The following is a 26,442-nucleotide window of genomic DNA, read 5'->3' on the forward strand; positions in this document are numbered from 1 at the left end:
CAGTCTAGATTCATCATTTAGATAATTGAAATTGCAATGTTACAAAATAAATAAATAAAGTCATCAAGATGGATCATGACTTCTAGGCCTGTGCGGAAATTAAATTGGTCAAGGTAACCTAATTGCAGACTCATGCAGAAAAAGAACTTCACCCTCAGGCTGCTGCGTGACAGAATGCATTCAGGATCCAGGTAGATCCTGGAAAAGGACACCCTGGAGCTAAATATGGAGGAAGATAAAAATGGAGAATCCAGCTGGATTGGTATGAAGTGTAAAGTATGCGCTAGTTAATGTAGAAGGGAAAATTGTCCCTAATTAGCATGGAGCTGGGAAAAGGTTAGCGTCATGTATCACTGCGCAGGGCAGCGAGACATTCTTTTAATTGGAGATAGGAAAGCTCTGACCAGAACATTCTGATAATATCATGTAATTGGAGAGAAATCTGTCATGGAAAACTCTTGCTCTTGTTCTCGAAGGCGTACACTTTAAAGGAAGATGAATTAAGTTACGGCTTCATTCCCTAATTGTGTATACTGAGATAATGAGTTGAAAGTTGAAGCAATTATTCCCTTCTCGTTCTCTTTTTTTACTTTCTGGCTCCAGATATTTTTGTATCTGTGAGTATGTTTGAGGTCAGATGGAAAGAGCCAAGTTACATCTCACTGACTTGAAAGTAAATGGAATTGTGATGAATTAATGAACCAGTAATGATTCCGATACCTTTCCCTCCCTATCAAACACTCGATAGAAAAGCATTGATAGGAAGATCAGCCTCGTAACCCTCTTCATTACAGTTTTAGCTTGCCGCACAGCAGGGTTCGTGGAACTCGAACTGATGCTAAATCATGAGTTGGTTAATTGTACGCTCTGACAGGGGACTAATAAATATTGATATGAATTATTCAGACCATATGTATATCTTTGATTGCTCATTATGGGCAGTGAATGCACTACGCAATGTTAAATCGAGCTGCTACAAATGACAAAGAGCAGAGACCATAAATAGACTTGAAACCTGCTAATGGAAGTCATCGTTATGAATTTATGCTTTAAAAAAACATAAATCATTATAGATTGTTTCAAATTGGCACCAGCTCAGGCATGAATAACCGTGTTCATACAGAGCTAAACTGAAAGGCAACATTTAAGAGATGAACTAAGCCGTCGAGTCTGGATATATGCTCACTTACAGTATCTCTCTTTTCTCTGTTATTTGATTATCATTTGATGAGTAACTGCTGCCATGATCAATAAAAAATATGTCTATGCTACTGCTCAAACGTTTGGGGTCAGTAACACTTCTGTTTTAAAGAATATAATACTTTTAAAAATTCAGCAAGGATGCATTACCAAAAGTGACACTAAAGACTGTTACATTGCTGCAAAATATTCCATTTCAAATCAGTTCTGTTCCTTTGAACTTTCTATTTGAAAGTTTCTTCCATCTGAAAAATGGTTTCCACTCAAAATATTAAGCTGTTTTCAACATTGATAATTATAAGAATGATTTCTTAAGCACCAAATCAGCAGATTAGATGATTTCTGAAGGAGCATGTGATCTGCTATTTCTGAATTGCACTATTTCTGAAATGCAGCAGCTTAGTTAATAAGATGCAGGTTTTTGTGCTGAATTATTGAATTACGTGGCACAACTGTTTAGTGAATTCATCCCTTGATGTTCTGATGTGTGTGCGTACAGTACGTGTTAGTCAGGATTAATATTTGATCAAAACCAACTGTTTTCAGAAGGATTTTTGTGTCATAAAGCGTCCAGGAAGTGAGTCATGAGTCTGAATGAATTATGCAACGAATGGAGTTTGTACTGCATACTGGTTATTAGATTATTTGGTTGTAGTTGAATAGTATGGTTATACATACATAAATATATATATTTTTTTTTTTATTTGAGCATGTTTATTCCCACAATGCGCTTAGTTAAACAATGCATTGTAAAAAAAAAATAGTCTCACTGCACTGTTAAGGTACAGTTTTGCAAAGTCATATTACTGGGCAAGTCATCCATGAAATTTTCCTATGTAGCCAAATTGCACTGCCAGCATAAGAGTCCCGATTCTCCTTTTGACATGTCTGCTAGTAACCTACCGGTAAACTGTTCCCCATTGCTATTCATTTGGAGTTGGAGTTCTGGCTCCAGCTTGTTATCCCGCTTTTGCACTGTTCAATTGCAGTGCAGATCCATTCATTGAATACCAATGGGCATAATTCTTTTTACCTGAGTTTCAACTGGCAACACAATTGGATGAGATTGATTCCAACAATCACATGGCTGTTTGCACTCAGCAGGATGACAGTGGACAAGCTTGATGAAATTAAAAAAGTCAAGGTAGGCGCTACTATGTTGAATTTGCGGAGCTGAGCTGAAAATGGGCCAAGCGCTGGAAAAGAAAGAAGAGGGGGAAAAAAGCAGAGCATGAACTAAATCAAGCCCCTTAATTGGCTTGTTAAGACATGAAAGAGTCGACTGAGTGGGGTGGCCTTGAAAGAAAAGTATAAAAGGGTTGAAACAAGAGAGCAACAGACAGGAAGGAGGATAATGGAAGAGCGGGGAGGGAGAGAATAAAAAGCTGAAGTTAAGTTGACCGACAACTTTGTTTAATTTGGCTGTTTTTACGGAGTGATTGGGAAGCCTGAGCTGTTTGCAGGGGAATGAGATTGTGGCATGCACCAGGGAAGTCTGATGAAGCCATTATGGGCCTCCCTCTCTCGCACTCAATCATTGTGACACATCAATAGGTGCGTTAGATGGTCATTCCTCAAAAGCCAACCGACCCACCTTGCCTACAGTACTAATCGCTCCAATCATTCAGTGAGAAACCGGGAACCTCTAGCCTCTGTAGCGGTGACCCCTTTCCAACATTGCCTAAATCCAGCCAAACCTTTTTTTTTTTTTTTTTTTAGCAAAGCCAGTGTAATTCTTTATCAACTTTCAACTAGTTGGGAATAAAATCCACAGTGTGGAATGGAGCAGTAGATGGATACCTGGACCTTTCTGCTGGGTTTTTACCACAAAACTAGATGTTGATGTGGTGATGAACATCATGTGAAGAAATCTCAAATGTTTACTAAGCAGAGCAAGGCTTTCTAGGCAGAAATGACTGTGGATGTCTCCTTCGAGTTCTGAATTTTACAATTTTTCTGGGTTCATTTAGATGAATAGGCTTTTCCAGTCCAAGAAATAAAAGATTTTAAAAATGAAAGGCATTTCTGCTGAATTCAAGGCAATACTCTTTACTGTGTTTAGACTCTGCTCTTGTCAGTGCTGTATCACAATGTGCTTCCTTTCAGCGGCACAGCAATCAGATTACACTGTGGTTCCCCCGCTAATATTCCCGCTTTGGCTCTGTCATTTTTCTTTGTCTCTGGTAAGGCATATGCTCTGGCAAACAACACTACCATGTGTTTTTTTTTTGGTAAAACACCTGGTTACTGATGGATTAATTATCCTTGTGTTTAGGGATGCAAAATATATTGGTCCTATAACATACCGATTTTTATGTATTTATTTATTTATTTTTTATGTGTCAGACCATATTAGATATTTGAAATCTCAAAATAAATATATATTTTATACTATACATTATAATGTTGTGATGCCTAAATTCACTTGTAACATTTAAAACGATTTGAGTTTTTATTGTTTTTTTTTACACAAAGTAGTGTAGAATTTTAAAAACATCCATTTGTTGGTGGAGAATAATGATCAGTTTTGTTGACATTGTCCATAAATACAGCGGGTAAAATAAGTATTGAACACGTCACCGTTTTTCTCAGTAAATATATTTCTAAAGGTGCTGTTGACATGAAATGATCATTCACCAGATGTCGGTAACAACCCAAGTAATTCATACATACAAAGAAAATAAAACAAATAAGTTCAGAAGTTAAATTATGTGAAATAAAATGGAATGACACAAGGAAAAAGTGTTGAACATGCTTACTGACATTTATTCCCACTGACAAGGGGCAGGATTGCTTTCTAATCACTGATCGGCTTTCTATGCCTTTTTGCACCTCCATTTTTTCATATGTTCAATACTTTTCCCCGTGCCATTCCATTTTATTACACATAACTTAATTTCTGAACTTATTGGTTTTGTTTTCTTTGTATGTATGTATGTGTTTCTATGTTACCGACATCTGGTGACAATTACATGTCAACAGCACCTTTAGAAATGTTGGTGACGTGTTCAATACTTCTTTTACCCACTGTATAAGTGCTTGTGTTATGAGTCAGCAGGGTTCAAAGTTCACAGGTGAATCTGAGTGTGAGCCGCTTAGAGGTGACGCAGTCTTTCTTTCAGTCAGGCTCTATAGCTGGTGAGGGTGCGTCAGTGTGCCCGGCTTTGAAGCACTCCACATAACCGGATTCTTTAGCTACACCTCGGGGGGGGGGGGGGGGGGGGGGGGGTGTAAGGATGAGAATCCAGGGAAGAGACGTGCGCGGTACAGTTGCTTTTGTAGGGCTGCCTCCAGCCACCCACTGCAGTAATCAAACTAAGCCAACCTGACCCACTTTGCTGCCGCTATACAAGCCTCGATTCCTCTTGCTCTCATCCATGTTTCCTTTGCTACCTACCCTTTTTTTCATGACTCCCTGCCAGGCTGCCCACTCTCCACCTTGTCCACTGTTCTGTATCCACACACAAATGCTCCTCAGTGTAAATGCCGAAATCTCCAGCTTTACGCATCGCCGCTGCTCCATAGGCAAGCCGAGTAGGAGGTGCTAACAGAAGGAGAATGCAACATCAACCCTGCACGCCTGACAGGTCTCTCTCCCACAGAGGAAGGATGAATTAGATGGAGGGTGCTACAATAGCCAAGCTGATTCGCACATGGCCCTCTGGGTTTTACTCCCACTGGCCTCTGCTTTCCTGCCTCTGAGCCCCATGCTGCTCAACTCCCACCACAGCCATCGGGGTGAGGATCATTACCTCTGACAAGAGCTTCTCCATGAGTAATCACCAGTGTGGGAAACCCAACAAACACCCATTTCAATCCTGCCTCTGCTCAGTCAAGAATCCTCTGCATCGCATGCATGCCATCTCTGCTTCCTGCCTGTACTGTTATAGAAAATGTTCACCTGAAAAATGAAAATAATGTCATTATGTACTCACCTTTATGTCATTTTAGAAGCATCTGCTATTTTGTGGAACGCACAAGGAGATTTTTTGAAGAATCTGCTCTCCATAAAACGAACATTCTAGTATGAATCATATTGTAGTATTGTAGCATAATGGGTTGTCTGAGTGAGTTGTCTAATGGGTCTTAATGGGACAGTTCACCCAAATAGGACAATTCTGTCTTTTACTCACCCTCGTGTCGTTCCAAACATTTATGACATTTTTCTATGGAACACAAAATTTTATTTTACATTTAATTTTATGTTTTTGTTTGGTTTTGCTTTGTTTCTTGATTTTTTTTTCATCTTGTTTTTGTTTTTATTTGAACCTCATTAACCTCCATTGTAATTTGAGACATTATTTTTTTGCTTGTTTTGTTCTGGCTGATAAAAAATTGACAAAATCACCAATGCAACATGTAAACAATATTTTATATTATTTTTTTATATTATTTTGTTTGGTTTTGGTTTGTTTCTTGTCTGTTTTTGTTTTGTTTTGGACCTTATTAACCTAAATTTTAAGGACAGGTTCAGACATTATTCAGCATATCTTGTGTTTGTGTTTCATGCAGGTTTGAAGTGACAAGGAAGTCTTCAAGGAAGTCTTGAATAATTAGTCTGATCTCAGGGTCTACTGACCCCAGTGGGACTAATATCTTAGGTGGTGTTTACATAAAATCTGCTCTTGCATTTAAAACTAGCTGGACAGGGTCCAGCACAGGGATCTCAAGATGCTGTATGTTTCTAGTTTTTGTTAAGATATGTTTCATAATGACCACATCCATCAAGAACCATATAATAAAACCATTTAAGTACTTATGACTTATACGACTAATCCAAGTCTTATGAAGCATATTCAACAGTTTTCTGAGGAACAGACTGAAATTTAACATGCACAACAGCTCTCAGAAGTCATTATCCATTCCACATTTGAAATGGCATGATATGTTTTATTATTACGACGTGAGAACCGACGGTGTTCGTCAGTAATGCAGTGTCATTTGTAAATCTGATTTTAGACTTGAATGAGATTTCAGAATGGTGTGTCATAATGCTGGCACACCTTTCATTTGACCTAATGATATAATACACAGCTGTGAGGCGTATTGAGGCCCGCACCAGCTATTCTGCTATGAAAATTTGACATGACCCCTCATTAATGTATTAGCGATAATGCTCACAGTCAGCTTCTCCGACTGCCTTTCTCTTCCGCTCTGCTTAGAAGCAGCTCAGTGATGATACTGGAATATCAAAACCTTTGCTCTAACATAAAATTATGCTATTACCCATAGGAAAACAGGGAAAACCAAGTCGGCAGAAAAAACACCAGCGGTTAAAGTGATTTTCTCCGAGATTCAATAAGTTGTAAATCAGTGAGCACCCTTCCTGCGATTACAACATTATTTACTCGGGGAGGCCAAGTCTCCTTTGCTGTCCTGTGCCTCTTAAACAATGAAACAGGAGAACCGCCTGGACTTTATGAACATAAAACAAGTTAGCCGACACAGTCGTTTCGCATTCCCACTATTGCAGCTGTCAGGGAAAGCAAGCCAAAACTGTGAATGGCTTTTTGTTGTTTTGTGTTTGTTCTCTCTCTCTCTCAGTGTGACTTTAAGCACAGGGATCATTTGTTCTTTCTCTCTGTCATCGCTGCCAACTGCTCTTTTCTAAATAATGCACTTTCTACTATAATGGCCACAGTAATACCCAGCCACAGAAATATTATCCTCTGTAATTTGTTCCCTCATTTTTCAATGAAACAGTCTCATCTCCTCACAGTCTCACAGTCAACGCATTAAGCTTAATGAGCGTGGCTGATAAAAATATCGACTCTCACAAAAATGTTAAAAAATCGTTCTAATTACTATGTGACCTGACATGAAATATTTCTAGACCAGATGAGATCAAAACAACTCCCTGCTGGGATTCTCGCTTGGCTTAAGCTGTTCTGTTTCTTTCATCCATTTTCAACTTCTTTTCTTTGTGTTCTTCTCTTTTCTCGCCATATTTATTTATTTACAAAATGCTCATGTGGCCACGTGAAATCATGCCAGTACTCTTCGGGGTATAAATCCTTGCTTGTTAAAAAATACTTCACTCATAAATGAACAGTGTATATATAGATATATATATATATATAGATATAGATATAGATATATAGATATATAAAATATAATATAATTATTGAAACTTTTTTGTGAACTCTATGAACTGTCATTGTAAGGAAAAATCTGTATAACAAACAACATCAAAAATCTCTACGATTTCTCTGGGAAAATAATAGCATACAGGTTTTTGGAACAACAGGAGTGTGAGTAAATGATGACAAAAAAAAATCATTTTTGGCTGCAGAATTCCTTTAAGCTAACATGCCGTAGGACAGAATTAGCACAGGTCCACAACCCAGACACCTTTGGATGCAGGAACTAACCTTATCCCACCTGCTCTGTAAATACAGATTTACAAGTCTAAATACCCACCAAGGTCTTTCTTCATAGTTGCATCATTAAATTCATGAACCTCCTTAAAAAATATTTGAGGCATTTCTGTCAAATGCCAAATTAAAGAATTATTACTGAGACAGATACTTCCAGTAGGCAGTGGGAAGCTGTAGCCTTGTGCCAGAAACAGAATTCAGTCCTTTAGATGCTGCTTGTTTGAATCCCCCACGCTCTGGAGGAAGGCCAAGCAGAAGGATCTGCCTGGCATGAGCGAGATGCTATTAATCGCCTGTTCAATATGAACTCACGATCTCATGCTGAGATTTTTGAATAAGGGAGACCTTGTCATGGATTAGCATACTAACTGACATATGGGCCATATCTGTGATGTAAACATGAGCGGTATACTGTTACAGTCCACCGTGAGCTAATTGTGGTTTCGATGAGGTTTCTTGTGAAACGTTCCCTCTCTGCTATGAGATCTTTCATCATCTTCTTCTTCTCATGGTACTTTGAAATGGGTTTGTAAATATTGTCACGTGAATCCGACAGAATAACGAAACACCACTAAACGGCCATCTGTATGCGGGCGTTCTTTGCCAAATTCGTTAATTTCACCAAGACTGGATAGATTAGTGAGACTTAGCTATGTGGGTGGACTTCAAATGGCATTGATGAAAACAATGGCTCATGTTTTCAGGCTTTTTAACTTGGGCTCCGTGTTTCTACATGCCACCTGACATGTCCTTCAGTGCTCTCCCATCTGTGTCGTCACTCACACACGCACACGCTTCTTCATCCCCCAGCTTCTGCCACCAAATAAAAAGCTTGTCCCAGAGGTTGTCAGAGAATGAGAACTTATAGCCACCCACGTTCAGCTCGGTCCACAACCTGCCCTCTCATTCCTGCTGTTTCACATGCTTTATCACTTTTTCATCCTCCTCCCCAGCTTTCGCCCTCAGACACTAAATCAGGTGATATGAGATTGTTGTCATCCTGGAATTACCAGACAACAGTCCGGCGCTATACCATCCTGTGATATAACACATGCAAAGATGGAAAAGGATATGCGATTAAACCACAATTTTCTCTGTGCCCATCGCAAGCACCAAGTGAACAATAAACTGTTTTTTTTTTCTTGTTTATTTGTAAAAATAAATCACTTAAAGATTTTTAATAACCTTTAAAAAAAGTCCATAAAGTCCAGATTTATATTTGATACTATACGTATATGTGTGTATGTATTTTGCCATTCAAAAGTGACAGTGAAGATTACAGAAGATTTATATTTCAAATAAATGCTGTTATTTTGAACTTTATATTAATAAAAAAATCCAAAAAATCCTGAAGTTTGCAACACAATATAAGAAACAACTTTTTCATCATTGACAATAAAAAAATATTTCTTGAGCACCAGTTCAGCATATTAGAAGGATTTCTGAAAGATTACTGGTAAAATGCAATAAATTACATTATAAAATATATTAAAATGCAATTATTTTATAAACAGTTATTTTAAATTGTAATAATATTTTTACAATATTGATGTTTTTTTTTTAATAAATGTGGCCTTGGAGAGCATAAAACCTAAAACCATGTTCAGCAAAAACCTAAAAAAAATCTTTTTGAATGATATTGTGTATGATTTTATTTAGATATGTATACAAACACACATTTTGTGGACGTCATTGTGTTGTTTTATATATTTGAACATTTAATTTTATTGCGGTGTCCGTATGAATGATGTATCTTTAAAAGCAGCACTTTTCTAGTTTGTTGTTATTAAGCCGTACTCACTATTGAGCGATGGTTGTACCCAAGACAAAAAATATTTGGAAAATCCTGAGATATAAATATTGAAGAAAGTCCACATATAGTCATTTAAAAGTGTGCAAATGAAGGAGAAGGAAGCAAAAATCCAATTGAACTGCGAGTCGTGACTCTTCTCAGTTTGGAAGATGAATGAACTGTGTTATTGTTGCATTATTTGGACAGGGTGATGAAGGAGGCTGTGACCTACAGAGGGGAAAGTAAAATATAAGTGACTGATTCCTGCTTCGAGAGAGAGAAAGAGCAAGAGACAGGAAGAGAGAGAGAGAGAGAGAGCCTGTTTGCTGGTGAGTTACATTGGAGCGCTGTGCCCTGCATCTCATCCGTTCTGTCTTATGTCTGAGACATAATCCCGTTTTCAGCACAAAATCATTTAGCTCTTTGGCACCACGTATGTCATTAACCTGCCTGGGGTCGGGCTGCCTCTCCATTCTAATTCACTCTTCTGTTCCATCACCTAAGCTTCAGCAGCGCTGTTATATATCAGCCAGACAGAGCCCAATCATCTAGCCGCCTGCTGTCTCTCTGATTATTGTTGACCAGCAAAACACTTGACCTGCAAACGGCAGCACTATGAGAGTAATCTACCTTGACATCTTTGTATCTAATGGCGTAGCAGGATCGATGGCCCGCGCGCACACCCTGTGGGCACGGGAGGCTGATTCCCCCTCTAAAGCGCGTGGACAGCGCTGGCTGTCTGAGCCGCTCCGACACACGGACACATAACTCATTTAATTAGTCACAGTCAGGGACTCCTCTGGACTCCAGGGATTCAGAGTGTCCACTGCTCAGCTGCTGGCAGGAGACGATACAGAACAAAATGTTTGGAGGCAGTTTGACACCTGGCAGTGAAAAAAAAATGACAGCTCTTAATGTCTGGCAAATGCTAAAAATGGGTTTGCACAAAATGCAGCCATCTATTTTATAAATCTGTTAATAAACTCTGGTTGTCTTGAATAAGGCCATGTTTGTTCATCTCACATTGCTAGAATTTAGTTTTTTTGGAGTAAATTTATCTCACCAAATTTTTTAAATTCTTTCTCAACCTCATGCTGGATATATTTTGGTCTTTTTTTCCTCCTCCTCTTATTATTATTATTATTATTATTATTATTATTATTAAAAATAAAATAAATATATTATTAAAAATTATTGAATAAGAAATAAAATAAAAACATACCAAATTAATGTTATCTTTAAAATTAATAATAATTAATTTATTCATTCATTCCTCTGAAAGCACTATTGTTTCTTCATGCAGGTTAACATTGAACTTTTTCTCCTTTAAAATCCTATTTTCTCCTATATTATTATTTTACTATAGTTATTATCATTATTAATGCCATTTTTGTTTTTGTATCAATAAAATGGATCAAATTAATAATAAATTAAATACGTTTAATAAATTAATAACAACAAACATTGCATTAATTTTATTGATTATTTTTTTTTTTTTTAACAATTATTATTTACAATTTATATACTATTTTTGTTTTTGTATCAATGATATATCAAATGAAAATATATTTTAAAAATAATTATTATTAATACTTCCATGTGACATTTTTGTATTTGTTTTTGTCATGCCTTTGTTTGCCATTTTTCATTGGAAATCTTGATATTTGCGCAACTTGTCACTGCTTATTAAAATTTCAAATTGTTATTTCTAATAAATTTTTTCTTTAGAGTCATATTTTCAATGAAGCAATAAATCCAGTTAATTTGTTTGCTCAGACCTATCCATTTCTCAAGTTCATTTCAGCGATACGAGTAAACAACCAGTACTTTCTTCAAAATATCTTCTTTTGTGTTCCACACAACAAAGAAAATCATGTGTTTCGAACGTAGATTAAATGATGACACAATTTTCCTTTTTTGCTAAAATGTTTCTGTAAGAAGTTGCCGTAAAATGAAGCAATTGATGGATTTCAGAAAGGTGCTCAAATAAGCAGAGGAGCGTTTCATCAAGATGCAGACAGCAGGGCCACAGTTTGGAAAAAAAAAGGTTCAATGTATTGATGCGAGGCACAGAAGTGGCTTCCTAGGAAAAGTGGTGCGTCAGCTGTAGGTTTGATGTCCAGGCTCTTGCCCAAGGAGAGGCAGGTTGGCACCCAGAGATATTGACATGGGGACAGATCATTAGCCCTCTCTATCCACCCTGCCTCAGTCCCACGTCTCTGTTAAAGGTTCAAGTGTGTGCTGTTAAGGTGCCAGAAGTTTCGCTTGTTAGGCATAACAGGTAGGAAGACCATGATTCCTGATTGTTCCGCCCATTAATCTGCCATTGTGAGCATGACAAGAAGTGCAATTATTTCCTAATATGACACTGCGTTTAATGGCATGGTGGAGTTCAGAATTTCTTATGTGTTGCTGTGTCTCTGTAGGCACATGAAATATGATTACACATTAGCAAAAATGAGATATTGCATAGAAATACAGGAGTTTATTGATTTAGAGTAGGCAGCCTCGCCGCAAGATGGGGAAAAAAAAATAGCTGGATTGAGCAGCGATTTTGGTGGTGTAATGATAATTGCAGCTTGAGGTGGAGATAAAGTTTCTCAGACAGGCCAACTGAAACCGTCATACCTGGATTTCTCCCAAAAACAAGAATTATGTGCTAATGATAACTTGAAGAATGTACTTCAGTATTGTGTTAGATGGTGGATACTTTTGCAAAGCAGAATCACTCGGCCTTGCAATGAGCTGTTAGTGCAGCAGTATTTCTGTAGATACACTTTTATTCAGCTACGGGCGCTTTTATGTCCCAAGGCTTGATTTTTGTTAAAAATATTTTTCCATTTGTTATATGTGGGTCACATGAAGATCTTTCTGCAAACTTAATTTGCTTTTGCTACTTTTTTAAATTGTTTTATTTTATCCTTGTCTCAGACCCAGACATTCAGTCCCTGAAAATGAAACTTAAAAATAGTTATTGCATTCTAAAACTCTAAAATAAAATAAACAAGTGTAATAATGTTTAAAATTAATTATTTTATTTTATTAAATGTGTTCATGTCATTTTCACCACAGAATTTTGTCAAATAAAGAACACCAATTGACACGTGATGAAAATGGCATTTGTTGGTTGAGAAAAATGGCAAAAATGACAGAATTCTCCTGTGAGTGTCCTGAGTCCTCTCCACTTTTGAACACTATTAGTGGATATATTAAATAGTTGGGGGGGGGGAATGTTTTGAAAGTGAATAGTAATTCAGGTATTTACATCTACATATGATTTATTGAATTGAAGAGCAGCATCATATGGCGGAGCGTTTGAGCAGCAGGTGCCTTGTCCTTCAGCTCAACCTTTGGAATCTGCTCTTCATACTGTGACTTTTCTCCATTGGCTCATTAGAGTGAGCCGTAGTCCTCTAGCACCGGGAATGGGACATCTGTCACTTTACATTTAAACAGAAGATCCTCAACGCACACTCACCTAAGAGACAAACAATCCATCCTTATTTACCCAACACAATTGCAATTGGATTGGATTTTGGCTATGGAGGTGAGCGCTTTTCAATTTGAATCAAAACCTTAAATAGTGTTTTTATTCTCTTCCACTGCAGCTTTGGAAGTCATGAATAGAGCTCGGGCTGGCTAAACACGAGTGACCTTGCGCTTTATTGAAATACCGGGTGATACGAGGAATTTAGTTAAATTAATTGTCCTCTGTGAGGTTACAATGAGTTTGAAAGAGCTCATCTAAGCAAATGTTCTGGATTTGATCTTTTGCTGTATCCTCACCAGCTTTTACAAATGCTGCAGTGTTTTCTGAATATAAATGTGATTTTGGATAACTCCAGTGACCCGAGCGCATGGGACCTTGTGTTGTAGGCATGATCCATAACCAGCCGCATCATCTTTCATGAACACATATCCATCTCGCCGCTTTAGCATGTCAGACCATCGAGAGGGGGGGTAGAGTAGACACATGGACAAAACCATAAATTGACATGCTTTGCCATCGATGTGTTTTCCCCAAATGTCAGTTTGTGGTGTAGAGGTCAGCGTGTATCCTCTTAAAATGCAAAGCTTGCTGTTAAATAAGGATGAATGGCGTAAGGTGGCACGTAGCCTTGCGGATTGATCCAACTTTCCGACCCCATGTGTGTAGGCCAGCCCAGAGGGTTCGAACCCCCCAACACCATCCTCTAATCCTGCCTGGCACTGCCTGATAAGTGCATACTATTTCCTATGGTCCAATGTGAATGCTTGCATATTCTTTGCTTTTCTCTCTCTGTTCAGCTGTTGTTTTCGAAGGTAAAACCGGAGGGGTGGATTGTCCTAATGCCAGAGTGAGCCAAATGGAGTAAAAGTGAATACATTTCCAATAAGAAGGAAAATAAAGTTCCATTGCATATTGGCTTTTTGTGACTTTTTTAAACTTCTGAGTAGTAAGGCAACACAAAAGCCATTTGTTAATCTTGTCAGGGTGATATTTTAACAAATCAGGTTTGGCATAGTAGGAATTGGCCTTTTTTTTAACCACTCCTAGAGCTTGAGTACCGAGTCAGTGTTTACAAATGTGCGGAAGGAGGACCATATACACATATTCAAATGTCTTTGTGTCAGTTTATCGTTTAAAATGCCCATTTCGTGTGCGTATCCTGGGTGTTTTAATATTAAAAACCTACTGACTCGGTACTTCCGCCTAAGTCAACCGTTACCTTTTCCATGTCATTGCGTATTACGTGACGTCACGAACGCGCATCACAGAACAGAGCAAGGCGAGCATTTGTGCTTATAAAACTTAAACTTTTTTATTTATTTTTGAAATGACCGATCGTTTCGCTAGATAACACCCTTATTCATCGTCTGGTATGTCGTTTAAAGCCCTTTGAAGCTGCACTGAAACTGTCATTTGGACCTTGAACCGTTTGGGTCCCAATGAAGTCCATTTTATGGAGAAATGTTTTCATCAAAAACCTTAATTTCTTTTCGACTGAAGAAAGAAAGACATGGACATCTTGGATGGCATGGGGGTGAGTAAATTATCAGCAAAAGTTTTTTTAAAAGTGAACTAATCCTTTAAATGCAGACCTTGAGCCAAAAACTCGTCACCAAACACCAATGACTTGTACATAAGGGTACTGTCATTTTAGACACATCCAAAACTGTTGCAACAGAGATGGAAATACAATTTTTAAATACATGAATTATGTTTCCATCTTTGTTGCCGCAGTTTTGTTAGTGGCTTTTTCTGTTCTAAAGAAGGGGGTGTCCCAACACTTTTGTCCTTGTAGTATCTATACAAGTCATTGGTGTTTGGTTATGAGTTTTTGGCTTAAGGTCTACCATTGTGATACAATACATACTGATACAAAATATGCCAATGTTTCAGGCCTATGAGAAAAGAGTTGTCTTCATGGCCGTAAGCCCATCTAGCTCTCCTCTGTGGAGAAAGAGAAGAGCTGAACAGCATGTGTCAATTTAACATTGCCTTATGTTTATATCACTGATTCTTCTCTCGCTGCCTCTCCTTTGCTAGCAGCACATGATCTTTTCCCTCAAATGGGAAAAAATGATTCTCAACTACAGCGCTGCGGTTCGATATATCCCTCTGTATCAATACATCACTTTGACAACAGTAGATGTTGAACTTCATGTGAATGTATCTTCAGTATGATTCTCTTATATGTTTTCTGACAGACGTATAAAGTCTAGCATCAGCCTTTGGCGCAAACAGAACACGACCGTACGTCTGCGATATTGAAAGATGTTTCATATTAAAAATTAAATATGCATGATGGTTATGCAGAATTGGCGCTCACGATTATTCTCAATAATAATAAAAATGTTTCATTTCGGTGGTGTTGTGTTTTCGTATTTCATGAGATGATTCCCAGGAAAGACAGGTCTGATATTTTGTGGCGTAACAAGATTCACTGCTAAATCGAGGCCGGAAAGAGTCAAAGTTCACGTCTCGAGTACCACAGGCTATGCCAGTGACTCTGTATCTACTAGCATAGAGAGTCATGTTTCTTGCTCCAAGGTTGCCATGGAAACTATACTGGCAAAACAGCACCAAATGAGTAATGTTCCCATATGCTTTTTGTGCTATTGAAGGAAAAAAATATATTTTAATTGCCCAGAATTAAGGAGAGGAGGGAGAAAATGTGCTAGTTCTGCTCTCCGTAAGCTCATTATTTATTTATTTGGATTTTATTTTTTTTTCACGATAAAGCCTTGCGTGATGAAAAACCATCTGTCATGTCTTAGCTGTCTTTTCCTTTTGCAGTTTGCTTGACTTTTTAATTCCGATTTCCCTCACTCGTCGAGCGCCTGGACGGGCGATAATGAGACTGTCTTAATTAATAAGAACGCACCCACCTAGCTCGTCTCAGAGCAATGGGAAAGACGGCCCCCTCTATTAGGCAGGACGTACACGGTATCCCTGACCAAATTACAGTCATTTCATTTGCTCTCCTCCTCATCACTTATGTAAAGATTCTTGCCCCGGGTGGAGGTGTTGGGACGGTGTGGGGGAGTCAGAATAGCTGCCGAAAGATAAAACAAGAAAACAACACTGACAAGCAAATAAAACCAGACAAAGGGCTTTGACAAAAGCTTATGTATGTATGTTTGGTAAAGGAGGTGGTTCTATTTTGGATGGCATGTGTGTATGTGTTTATTTTGCTTGTGGGAGAGATATATAATGCAGTTTAGCCGGGCATTGCACGCACAAAGGCATGTTCTCTCATTTTAGCTTTCACATCTATGTGCGCGCAAACACACATGCAACAGTAAGGGAAGCCGGTGGGAGTGGCAGCTCTGTTTCATGGGGGTGGATGGGTGGGACTGCGGCCAGAGCGAGTGATTCTAAGGCAGCTGATGAATGGTGCCCAGGGCTCGCAAAATTTCTAGATCCCTGGTAGCCCTTCGGGCAGGTACTCTTCAGTTTTTGGTAGCCCGAAAATGATTTAACTATCCCAAATAAAATAAAGACCATAAATGCCAATCAAAAACATTTTCAATACACAAATGTCAACGAATATCAAGGAAAGAGTTTTATTTTACTATTTACAAGGTATCTGCAGAATTCTTAAAAATCTATTTAAGACAATTTGAAAAATTATTTCTTATACCATTTAACGTATTTAAAAACTCTTCAATTTAGTTGTATCAAATTGAAGGACCCGTGGGAGCAATGTTCCCTCTAATTTTTTTTCTTGCAGAGCAAAACTTTTCTCTATTGGGCGGACATTTCGGGCACCTGAGCAAAAGCATTCTTTATACCAGACCTGTACAGCACGCACACAAAAAAAGTGTGTAACTTTTAACTTTAATGTGCTATTTATATTTGATTTGACCCTTGATGTAACGAAATGATGTACATTTTATGTTACCTGAGAAAACATTTTTACTGTACAATACCCTGCAGTTCAAAAGTTTGGATCAATAAAGTTGTTTAAAGATGTTTCTTATGCTCATCAAGGCTGTATCTATTTGATAAAAAATACTGAATATTATTTCACAAAATAATATTGTGAAATATTATAGCAATTTAAAATAAATGTTTCTATTTTAATATGCTTTCAAATGTAATTAATTCCTGTGAAGCAAAGCAGTATTTTCAGAGTCACATGATCCTTTAGAAATCATTCTAATATGCTGATTTTTAATCAATGTTGGAAACAGTTGTACTGCTTTTTTATTTTATTTTATTTTTTATACTGTATTTTTTGGGACCTGTGATATTTATAAAAAAAAAAAAAAGTTAAAAAGAACAGTGTTTAGTGAAAATAGAGATTTTGTGTTACAATATAAACTATTCAAAAGTTTGGGGTCAGAATTTTTTTCTTTCTTATTTAAAGATACTTTAAAAAAGTTTAAAGAAAGTTAAATAAACTTTATTCAGCAAGGATGTGTTAAATGGATAAAATTTATGGTAAAGACTTCTATTGTTAGAAAATATGTCTATTTTGAATAAATGCTGTTCTTTTAAACTTATTAAATCAAAGAATCAAAGAAAAAAGTAACAGGTTCCAAAAAAAATATTAAGCAGCACAACAGTTTCAACACTGATAATAAATCAACATATTAGAATGATTTCTGAAGGATCATGGGACACTGAAGACTGGAGAAATGATGCTGAAAATTCAGCTTTGATCACAGGAATAAATGCTATTTTAAAGTATAGGTATTAAAATAGGAAACCAATATTAGAAATTGCAATAATATTTCACTATATCACTGATTTTTCTGTATTTTTTAAATGAATAAAGCCTGATGAGCAAGAGACTCAAAGTCAAAGACTCAAAAACAAGGTCAATTATTTATCAGGTTTATAATATAGCCCTAACATAATATATTATCAAAACAAACTATTTAAACTGATAGAATAGAATAGAATACAAACTGAAGCAAAACTTAAGCTAAGATCTGTAAGTTAAATATAAAAAAAAGTGAACATATGAATTCTTCTATAGCTGTCTAAACATCATTATGAAGTAGTTTGTACAATACTCTTGTGTGTGACTGTACGTGTTTCAGAGTTGTGTTACGTTCTTTGCCCATCCTCTGCTATTTCCAGCACTTAATCAAGCCACTCTTCTTTAATACATGAGGATGTTTTATTTCACATGTCATTGCGTTTGCGTTGTCTCTCGTGTTGAGCGCACTGCAACCATTGAAGTATTCAGTTTCTACAGCGACTCATTTGGTGCATATCGTTCTCTTTCTATGAAACCTGTAAACCGCATTCACCGCTTCGAACTCTGTTGTGACATCAGCTCTATAGCGGTTTGCCCAAGCATTGCTATTCTTTCCCTTTTACTGGCGGCATTTAATCAAATGGCTTCCCAACTCATTTGTGTGTGTGCGAGGCACATTATTTCTTCTGCGCGGCCGTGGTGGAAGAAGAGCGCGGTCGCGCGTACGCTCAGCTTAGAGGGAACACTGTGTGGGAGCCCTATATTTAAGGTAGCCCGTCGGGCAGCACAGTGATACATTTTGGTAGCCCGACTGGAAAACACAATAGCCCCGGGACGTCGGGCTAGCGATTTTGCGAGCCCTGGTGCCACTGATGGGTCATTTGTCCCGGTGATAGAGTTAGCCACTGCCCTTTGGGAGGAAGAATAAAATAAAGAAAGCTGGAGAGGAGCGTGACGGATCAGCCAACGGTAACAGAATAAGTGACTGCCTCACACATGGCTACCGGATCCGACCTTCCTCTAATTGGACATTCTCGGGGAGCAAGAGGGCAGAGAGTGTGTCTCACATAACACAGAGACAGGCTGGACATGGTGACAGAGAAAAAGGCATTGGGTTTACACAGGGAAGGATGCACATCAAAGAATACAAAGGGATTAGAATTTCTGAACTGTGCTTTTGGCCTCAAAAAAAAGTGTAGTGAATGAATGAACCATTATATTATAGGGGATGTCAATTTGTAACGTGTTAATTTAGTGCATATATATGGACCACAAAACCAGTCATAATTAAAGGTCAAATTTCCTACCATATATATATTAAAACTTAATTTTTGTTTAGTAATATGCATTGTTAAGAACTTAATTTGGACAACTTTAAAGGCAATTTTTTCAATATTTAGATTTTTTGCAAGCTCAGATTACAGATTTTCAAATAGTTGTATCTCAGCCAATTATTGTCCTATCTTAACAACAAAAAAGGAAATATTTTAAAGAATGTTGCTAACCAAACAGTTGCTGGTAGCCATTGACTTCCACAGTAGGAAAAAAATATACTGTGGAAGTCAATGGCTACCAACATTCTTTTTCACGTGCATTGAACAGAAGAAAAAAAACTTTCAATTTTGGATGAACTATGCCTTTAATAGTAATATTCTATTGTTAATGGTAATTGGCATGGCATTTAATTCATTATATTTTTCATCAATTACGTTGAACTGGAAACATTCATCATAGCAGGAAAACACCACATAGCAGTTTTTCCACACAGTTGCATAGGTACAGCGATTTCACAGTTTGCCCTTTCTCTATAAATCTCATATGATGCATCTCACAGCAGATAAATCAAGCATGCATCATGTTAATGCACTGAGGTGTCAAACTGTAAATGCGGGTCAAAGGAGAATAAAAGTGTTTTGGGATTGTTTCTAATAGCAAATCATCACCTCAGCATGTGCATATCAAAACTAAGTGAGACTGGCAAGCTGGCAAAGTTCAGCATGTTTTAAATAGCAAGCAGAAGCGGAATGAGGATGCAATGCTGAGAAAATATGGATGCTGATAGTAAATGTAGTAAAATTTACCATTAATTCAAGTGACCGCATTCTACTGTAAAACTTTATTTTATTTTACCTTGGTCTTACTATTTAATTTTTTATTATTTTATAGTATTTTATTGTAAAAACATTTAGTTAATTAAGTGTTACTTCGACTTCACATAATGTATTCAACCTGCTTTTATAGATGTTGTGTGAACAGGACAATTCAGAAGTCGCACCTGTTAGTAAATATACTCGTCAATCCCAAATATTGTGTCAACGTAGCCAGTGTGTGACATCCTCAGCATCCGCTGTATTATTTTTTTCCTTCTGCAAACATTTTCCAAGCCACTCTCTCTGTGACCCCCACCCCTCCACCCAGGCGGAAGGAGGAGGGGGGGTGTTATCCAGGCTGGCAGCCCAGAGCACCCTTTTTGAAGCTACTCTGAAGAGCATGGTCTAGGTAATCTCTGCTCGGCTGAAAGCCGTTTACAGAGAGAAGGAGACAGAGGAAGAGGTTATACTGGGGAGAGAGGATGCAATGGAGAGTGACGGAGAGAGAGAGAGAGAATGAAAGAAAGAAAGAGAGGCTATGAAAGAAGAGCGAGAACAGAGCCCAGGCAGAGGATGATAAGGCTGGGGGGATTTCGTTGCTGTTTTGGGGTCAGATTAGGAATGGGGTCTTGCTTTTGTCACTTGAGGAGAGAAGGAGAGAGAGGCACACACATCTGAGAAGCAGATAGAACAGTGTTGCATTGTGGACTCCTGAAAGTCCCTTTCTGCTTTTGTTTTTTTTTGGGCATTTGGTCACCGTGAACAGTGTATCTGGAGATTCATTATTTTCTTGAGTTCCACAAAAAGTACAACAGCCTGTTGGTTTTGAAACCGCATGAGGGTGAGTAAATAATGCCACAATTTAAATTTCGAAGTAAATGATTTTATTAATGCATTCCCAAAAAATCATTAAAACTGCAAAAACACGTTGTATTGCCATGCGAAAGCACAATGAAGCTCATTATTTGCTTGGTGCTGTTGCTACAGTAAACAATCGTGCACTATTTGCAAAGTTAAATAAGGTATCTAGTTCACCCAGTGGTATCACATGACTGAATAACAGTAAGAAAACTCTCCCATTCGTGTGTCGAACTTTTAAAAGTACAGCATCTTCCCACGTGTCCTTTATTCTCATCACATGTTCCCTCCCTCTGCTGCCTCCCCATTTCTCTCCTACCGTTCAGCTTCATCCTTGTTCTCCTCTGTGTTTCAGTTTCTTTTCTTGTGTTTATGTGCCGGCTCTTCGTCACCCCTCCCTTTCTCTTAACTGTGCTTTCACAGCTGACTGTTCTCTCTTTCTCTCTCTCTCTCCTGCTCTTCCACCCGTGCAGGTTCATCGGACAGAGTGACTTGCCACGCTCCGACTGCCCCCTTCTCCCCACAGTGAGTATTGTCATGCTAATTTTACTGATCGGCACTGCGTAGAGAATTTCCGTGGTCGTGGTTTGCTTTTTACACGTTCTGCGCTTATCTGTTTTGGAGGAGGACAGTCGAAATGTGTGATGCATGAGAGGAAAGAAAGGGAGAAATGGAGATAGAAAGAGAAGGAGAGAGCAGAATTCAAGAATTCATGTCAGAGTTTTGAGAGTTGAGCTCTGAGAGATTGACATATCTTTGGACTGGGGCTATAAAAGTTGTGCTGTTAAACATGGATGAAAAGGTACTTAAAGAGGCTAAATCTCAAATTAGTTTAATCAAAAGCCATGAATCTTTTTATGCAAGTTGACACATACATTCCCTTTGGTCTGTGTGAGTGTAAACATACTGTAATATTGCTTTGCATTTGAGTGCATGCAGGTAGAAAGTGCTTTATAGTTTCTTTTTTCTTCTCAGACAATTTATGTCAGTGCTGCATGAATTTAATATTGCTTTGACCTTAAAATGCTTAAGCTCATTTGAATTATATCCTTCAATTTATGTAGGAAAAGTCTAAGATTCTATTACAGAGCAAAGCTTGAGGCGTTCACATTTATGCACAGGCTAATTTTTCTTCTTTTTTTCTTCTTTTCGAAATTTTCACATACTTTAATATTTTTATAATTTAGTATACCTTGAAATGACAAATCCTGCCCCCTGACAAAATACCTTTATCTGCTAACTGGCAATTTAGGACAGCACTTTTTAGACAAGGCCTGCAGGTGATAAACAGACAGGGTGGTGAATTAATGGCAGACGGTCTTAATTCAGCGACACAGGCTGAAAGCAAAGGAAACACTGTGTCTGATTGGTGTAAATATGCATGAAGAAATGAGGGGAGATCCTTTACGCAGGGCTTTTTATATAGTTGTCTTTGCAACATTATAAAATCATGGACTTGTTTATGGTTGCAAAGGAAGCTTTACAAAGTGGTTTAAATGGTTGACATTAGTTTTAATTTGCTTAATAGCATTTATTATTCTAAGTTTATTTACCACTGTTCCTCAGGTTCATTCATAATATATTAACTGATTAATTTATACTACTAGAATTTTAAACATTCATTAGTATATGTAGAAATGATCATTAATCCAGTATAATAAATGCTATTGCATTAACTATTTCAAACATAGGCAACCTCTTTGTAAATTGAGCTGCTGGAGCAGATACAACGCCTTACATCACAGAACCCAACAAAAGAAAGTTTGACTGAAAGTGCTGAGTAAGTATAAGACTATCTAACCTCAAGCAGATTGCTGTTATTCCTTAAAAAAAGGAAAGTGTCTTGTATCATAAAAAACCTTCAAACAGTGCTATTGATTCGATGCATACAATAAAAAGGAGAAAAACAAAGATATATGTGTGAGGCTTATAATTTATCTTTTGCTTTTCTTGGCAGTCTGAGCATGTGGCAAGGCTTGCCAATGTCAGCAAACCTAACATTACTTACTCCTCAACAAATTTGTTAGTCAGAGCCGGGCTCTCGCGCATGACTTGGATGGCCGTTGAGATGTGGTGTATTGAAGGGGAAGGAACACACTCTGGCCCAAAGCTTAGGCCTGATCACACAGAGCGAGCAAGAGCACTGGAAAGGTGGAATTCTCCTCAAACTCTCCTCGAGAGTCGCAGGGCTTTCAAGGTGAATTTGTACGAGAGGGGTTCCGCTGGTTAATCTGTACAGACCAAACATTGTTCCCGGAGGCCATCCTTCGCTAAAAGATCCCCAAGGCTCGGTGATAGCATCGCAGAAGTTTAATCGTGAAACAAACTAGTAACCTACTCCGGTCATGTATTTTGCCTAGAGCTTTTCTGAGCACTGTGGAATCAGACAAAATGCATCCAAGCTTTTCGTGTGGAAAAAGCACACTGAAGCCTAGCTGAGTACCATGGGCTGTTTCAAATCGAATATCAGCATTTGGCTCTGAGGTTGAATTTTTTATTTGTCAAATGAACCAGATGTACAGTTGGTTGTGTTTCAGCATTTTGACGCCATTTATCTTTTCTAATAGAGTTTTTTTTTTCTTGATAAAGAAAAAATATATACTTGCCATTGGCCAACTCTTTATGTACTGTATGCTAGAAAGAGAACCGGAAATGTTGCAAGGCGAATTCAGACTCAAGTCTCCCACATGAATGATATAGCCCAGCATGTATGCATTGTTATTTTTTTATTTTTTAGTTTGGCTTTGATGTGGGTTCTGTTACCTCCGTATCGATACCTCAGGCAACAAATAAACAGCCTCGGGCTACTGATAAAATTTATTTTTTGTATACAGTGCAACCATAATGCATGCAAACCTCCAGGCCACAGCTTCGACAATAGATGCACATTTTCTTGCAATAGCTTTCACAAAATGCGATCATAACAAATGCTTGATTTTCTCTCACGGCTACACATAATATCCTATCCATGTATATTCTGCCATATGTGTGAGCACATGCCTCGCTGAAATCTTTAGAGAGCGAGGCCATGCACCAGTAACACCCCTCCAGCATCTCGCAAACCCTCATGTTGTGACATTTCTGCTGCGAGACAGTGTAAAGTTCTCTTTTTGAGGCTCTGTCACAGTTTTTGCCCTGTGTAATGTAGTTTTGATACAGAGACTAGATCAAATACTCTGTGATCTTTCACACTTAAATTATTTAAGGTCCCAAGATTTTTAAATTTAATATCATGCACATCGATATCTAGCCTCTCTCTTTCTGGGGATTAGACTCGCTCCTCAATAAGATATGATGCGGATCTAGTTTTTACATTGTGACATGTTGCTGTTTTTCTGCTCATTTGGAATGTGACTACTTGTTTCTTTTCCTTTATTTATTAGGCCTGATGGCTTACCTTTGAGACAGATCGATGCTGTCAGTCACTATAAATGAGAACCACTCCACCAATTATAGATGATTAAGTTAGCCTCCACCAGTCAGAACGCTCAAATCCCAGGTGTTTGCGAACGGCTCATCTGCTGGTGCAGAATTTGACTGAATACCTGAAAAGAATTACAAGGGTGGCGTTACTCATCACGTCGGCCGAAAAATGAACCGTGCGAGCGTGACAATTCTAGTTTGTCAGATGCACTGCAGAACATATGGAAGTTTCATAAAGTAACATGAAATAAATCTGCAAGACAACATGTCTGTTCCATTTCATTAGATTTATAAATTTGTGTGACACACTCAACATATGTGATGAGAGAAAAACTAGATTGGGCCTTTTGCACTACAGCCGATGAAAAACATTTAAACTGGACAATTTTTGCTCTTTGCAAATGTATTTCTCATATGAAACTTTTTAAAGTGTTTCAGCACACAGGGCACGCACTTTTAGTAACGAACTCCCAAAAGCCGCAGCTCTTGTTTTGGCTGGTTGGGATTTCTATGTTGTTATGGCTGCAAAATCAAATCAGTAACCACCATAACAATTTGCACAGACTTGGGCTTCACAAACATGCAAATATGTAACGCAAACATGGCAGTCAATTAGACGATAATATCCGAGTTTTGTCATTTACTCGGTTTTCTTTCATATTATCAAGGAAATCCTCTTACATGCCACAGTTGCAGTGAAGTTGACACTTGTCAGAGCTACAACCGAGCGCCTCTTTGTTCTACCACTCCGGCTGTGTGTGTGTGTCTCTCTCTGTGTGTGTGTGTGTGTGTCTCATTAAATGTGGATGGTGAACTTGCTGCAGATTGCCTGGAGATTGCCACTCTCTCTGTGTAGCAGAGAACCCTCTGTCCGTAGATGAGGTGCGATTGACATTTCTCACTGGCCCTCCGCGGGGTGTCTGTAAGGATCTTGAACCCATTCAGACTGGCTCCGAAATCAAATCACTGCCACCGCCACCGGTCTCAATGGCCACATCAATTATTTAGCACCGACTCGAGTGATCCAAAAGGTTGGGGGAATTTGATTTTGCGGGTACCTATGGCTAGCAGGACCTTTGACATCGGTCTGTGCAAAAGGGGAGGACAATGATAATGTACCAAAGGTTAGTCACCTTATGCTGATTTGTGTGTAGAATGGCCCTTATTAATGCTCGTTCCAAAAAAAAAATATGCTAATTGTGCCGAAATATTCTCCTTTGTGCATACTCCAGCGTATCTCCCATGGATGATGAATTTTCCAGAAGAATGTCCTCGATTCCTCCAGTTGGTAATGTTTTGGAGGTAGCTTGGGGTTATCTGAGCTAATTAAAGTTTGATTTGATCAAAGTACACTCTTTTTCAGCTTGAATTTTAATTAGGCGATGGGTCACTGGTCCCCGGTCCATTGCAAGGACATCTGCAGACTTTCTAACGCAATCTGAGACTCTTTTAAATTCAATTTAGGGGATTTAATAGACAACGGTGGCTTTCGGACAGTGCGCGGGGGATAACCATCTTGTCTACCGGCTTCCCGTCGGGACAAAGGGGGCGGCAGTCTCCCGAGATGATCCGTGTAGCCCCGCTCCGGGCAATGTCGCAACGGCGACTCTCGCTCCCTTTGGCCCATTACCGCAGACAATTGAACCCGCTATCACCGCCGCGACAGAGGGAGTGTGTTAAACGCCAGCAAGCTGGATTCACCGGCTTATTTGTCCCACTGCTATCTGTCACCGGCACAAACTCTGCCAGCATATGCAGAGTGCCTTTTTATAACGATAAAAATCTGTGAGCTGACGCGCAGGACAGATATCTGCAACAAAAGGATGAATGCAGCGGAAGATACCCCTTCCTAATTCCCCCCTTCCACTGCTTCCCTGAGATGGGAGTGAATTCCATGGCAGCAGAATCAATTTGCAGCTTGGGGCCCGTTTGTGGGAGTATTGCTTTTTATGTGATATGATCTTTGCTTTACATTTCCGGAGGTCAGTACAGACACAGAAACAAGGTCAAGCGAGACTTGATCGACACTTTCTCTGTCTGCGGCGGTGAAACAATTACCCACTTGGGGATGGCGGGGATATTAAACCGTTAGGCTTTAAACATCTGAGAGGAATCTCCTATTGGATTTAAAGGCGTTCCAAATCTGAGCCCCCATGTCTGTTGATTAATAGCGTTCCTTATTTCTGCTGCCCCAGTTATTTATGCATGTTCTGATATGGGAGAAGTGAGGGTCAATTTAGGGCCAGGCCATCACGCCTGCTCTGTAGAACACAGGAAGCGGGATGATGTATTTGTTGCTTGCCCTAATGGTAGCAAGTGGAAGCCTTTCTCTTTATCATGGTAATGCAAAAGAATTTGCAGCAATGTCCTTCAGCATGGAACGTGTTCCTCTTATCCTCCGTGACTCTGAAACCCAATGGCTCGGTTTGATTTCGAAGCGTGGTCTGCAGTGGCCCGACCAGACGCGATTACGATGCCAGATCTTTGGTGAGGAAACTTTGATCAAA

At 38.6% G+C, this 26,442-nt stretch overlaps 1 protein-coding gene across 3 annotated transcripts in view; it reads left to right on the forward strand.

Annotated features, from left to right (window-relative positions):
* The window catches only part of rbfox3a (RNA binding fox-1 homolog 3a), a gene marked incomplete at its 3' end in the record, with an annotated part of 435,124 nt that overhangs the window by 137,827 nt on the left and 270,855 nt on the right, over nt 1-26,442 (forward strand). For all 3 annotated transcript variants that reach the window (XM_079388760.1, XM_079388761.1, XM_079388762.1), the window contains one exon: nt 20,986-21,037. The remainder of the gene's footprint in view (nt 1-20,985; nt 21,038-26,442) is intronic.

Source organism: Barbus barbus (genome assembly GCF_936440315.1).
Source record: "Barbus barbus genome assembly, chromosome: 32".
In the NCBI taxonomy this organism is placed as follows: Eukaryota; Metazoa; Chordata; class Actinopteri; order Cypriniformes; family Cyprinidae; genus Barbus; species Barbus barbus.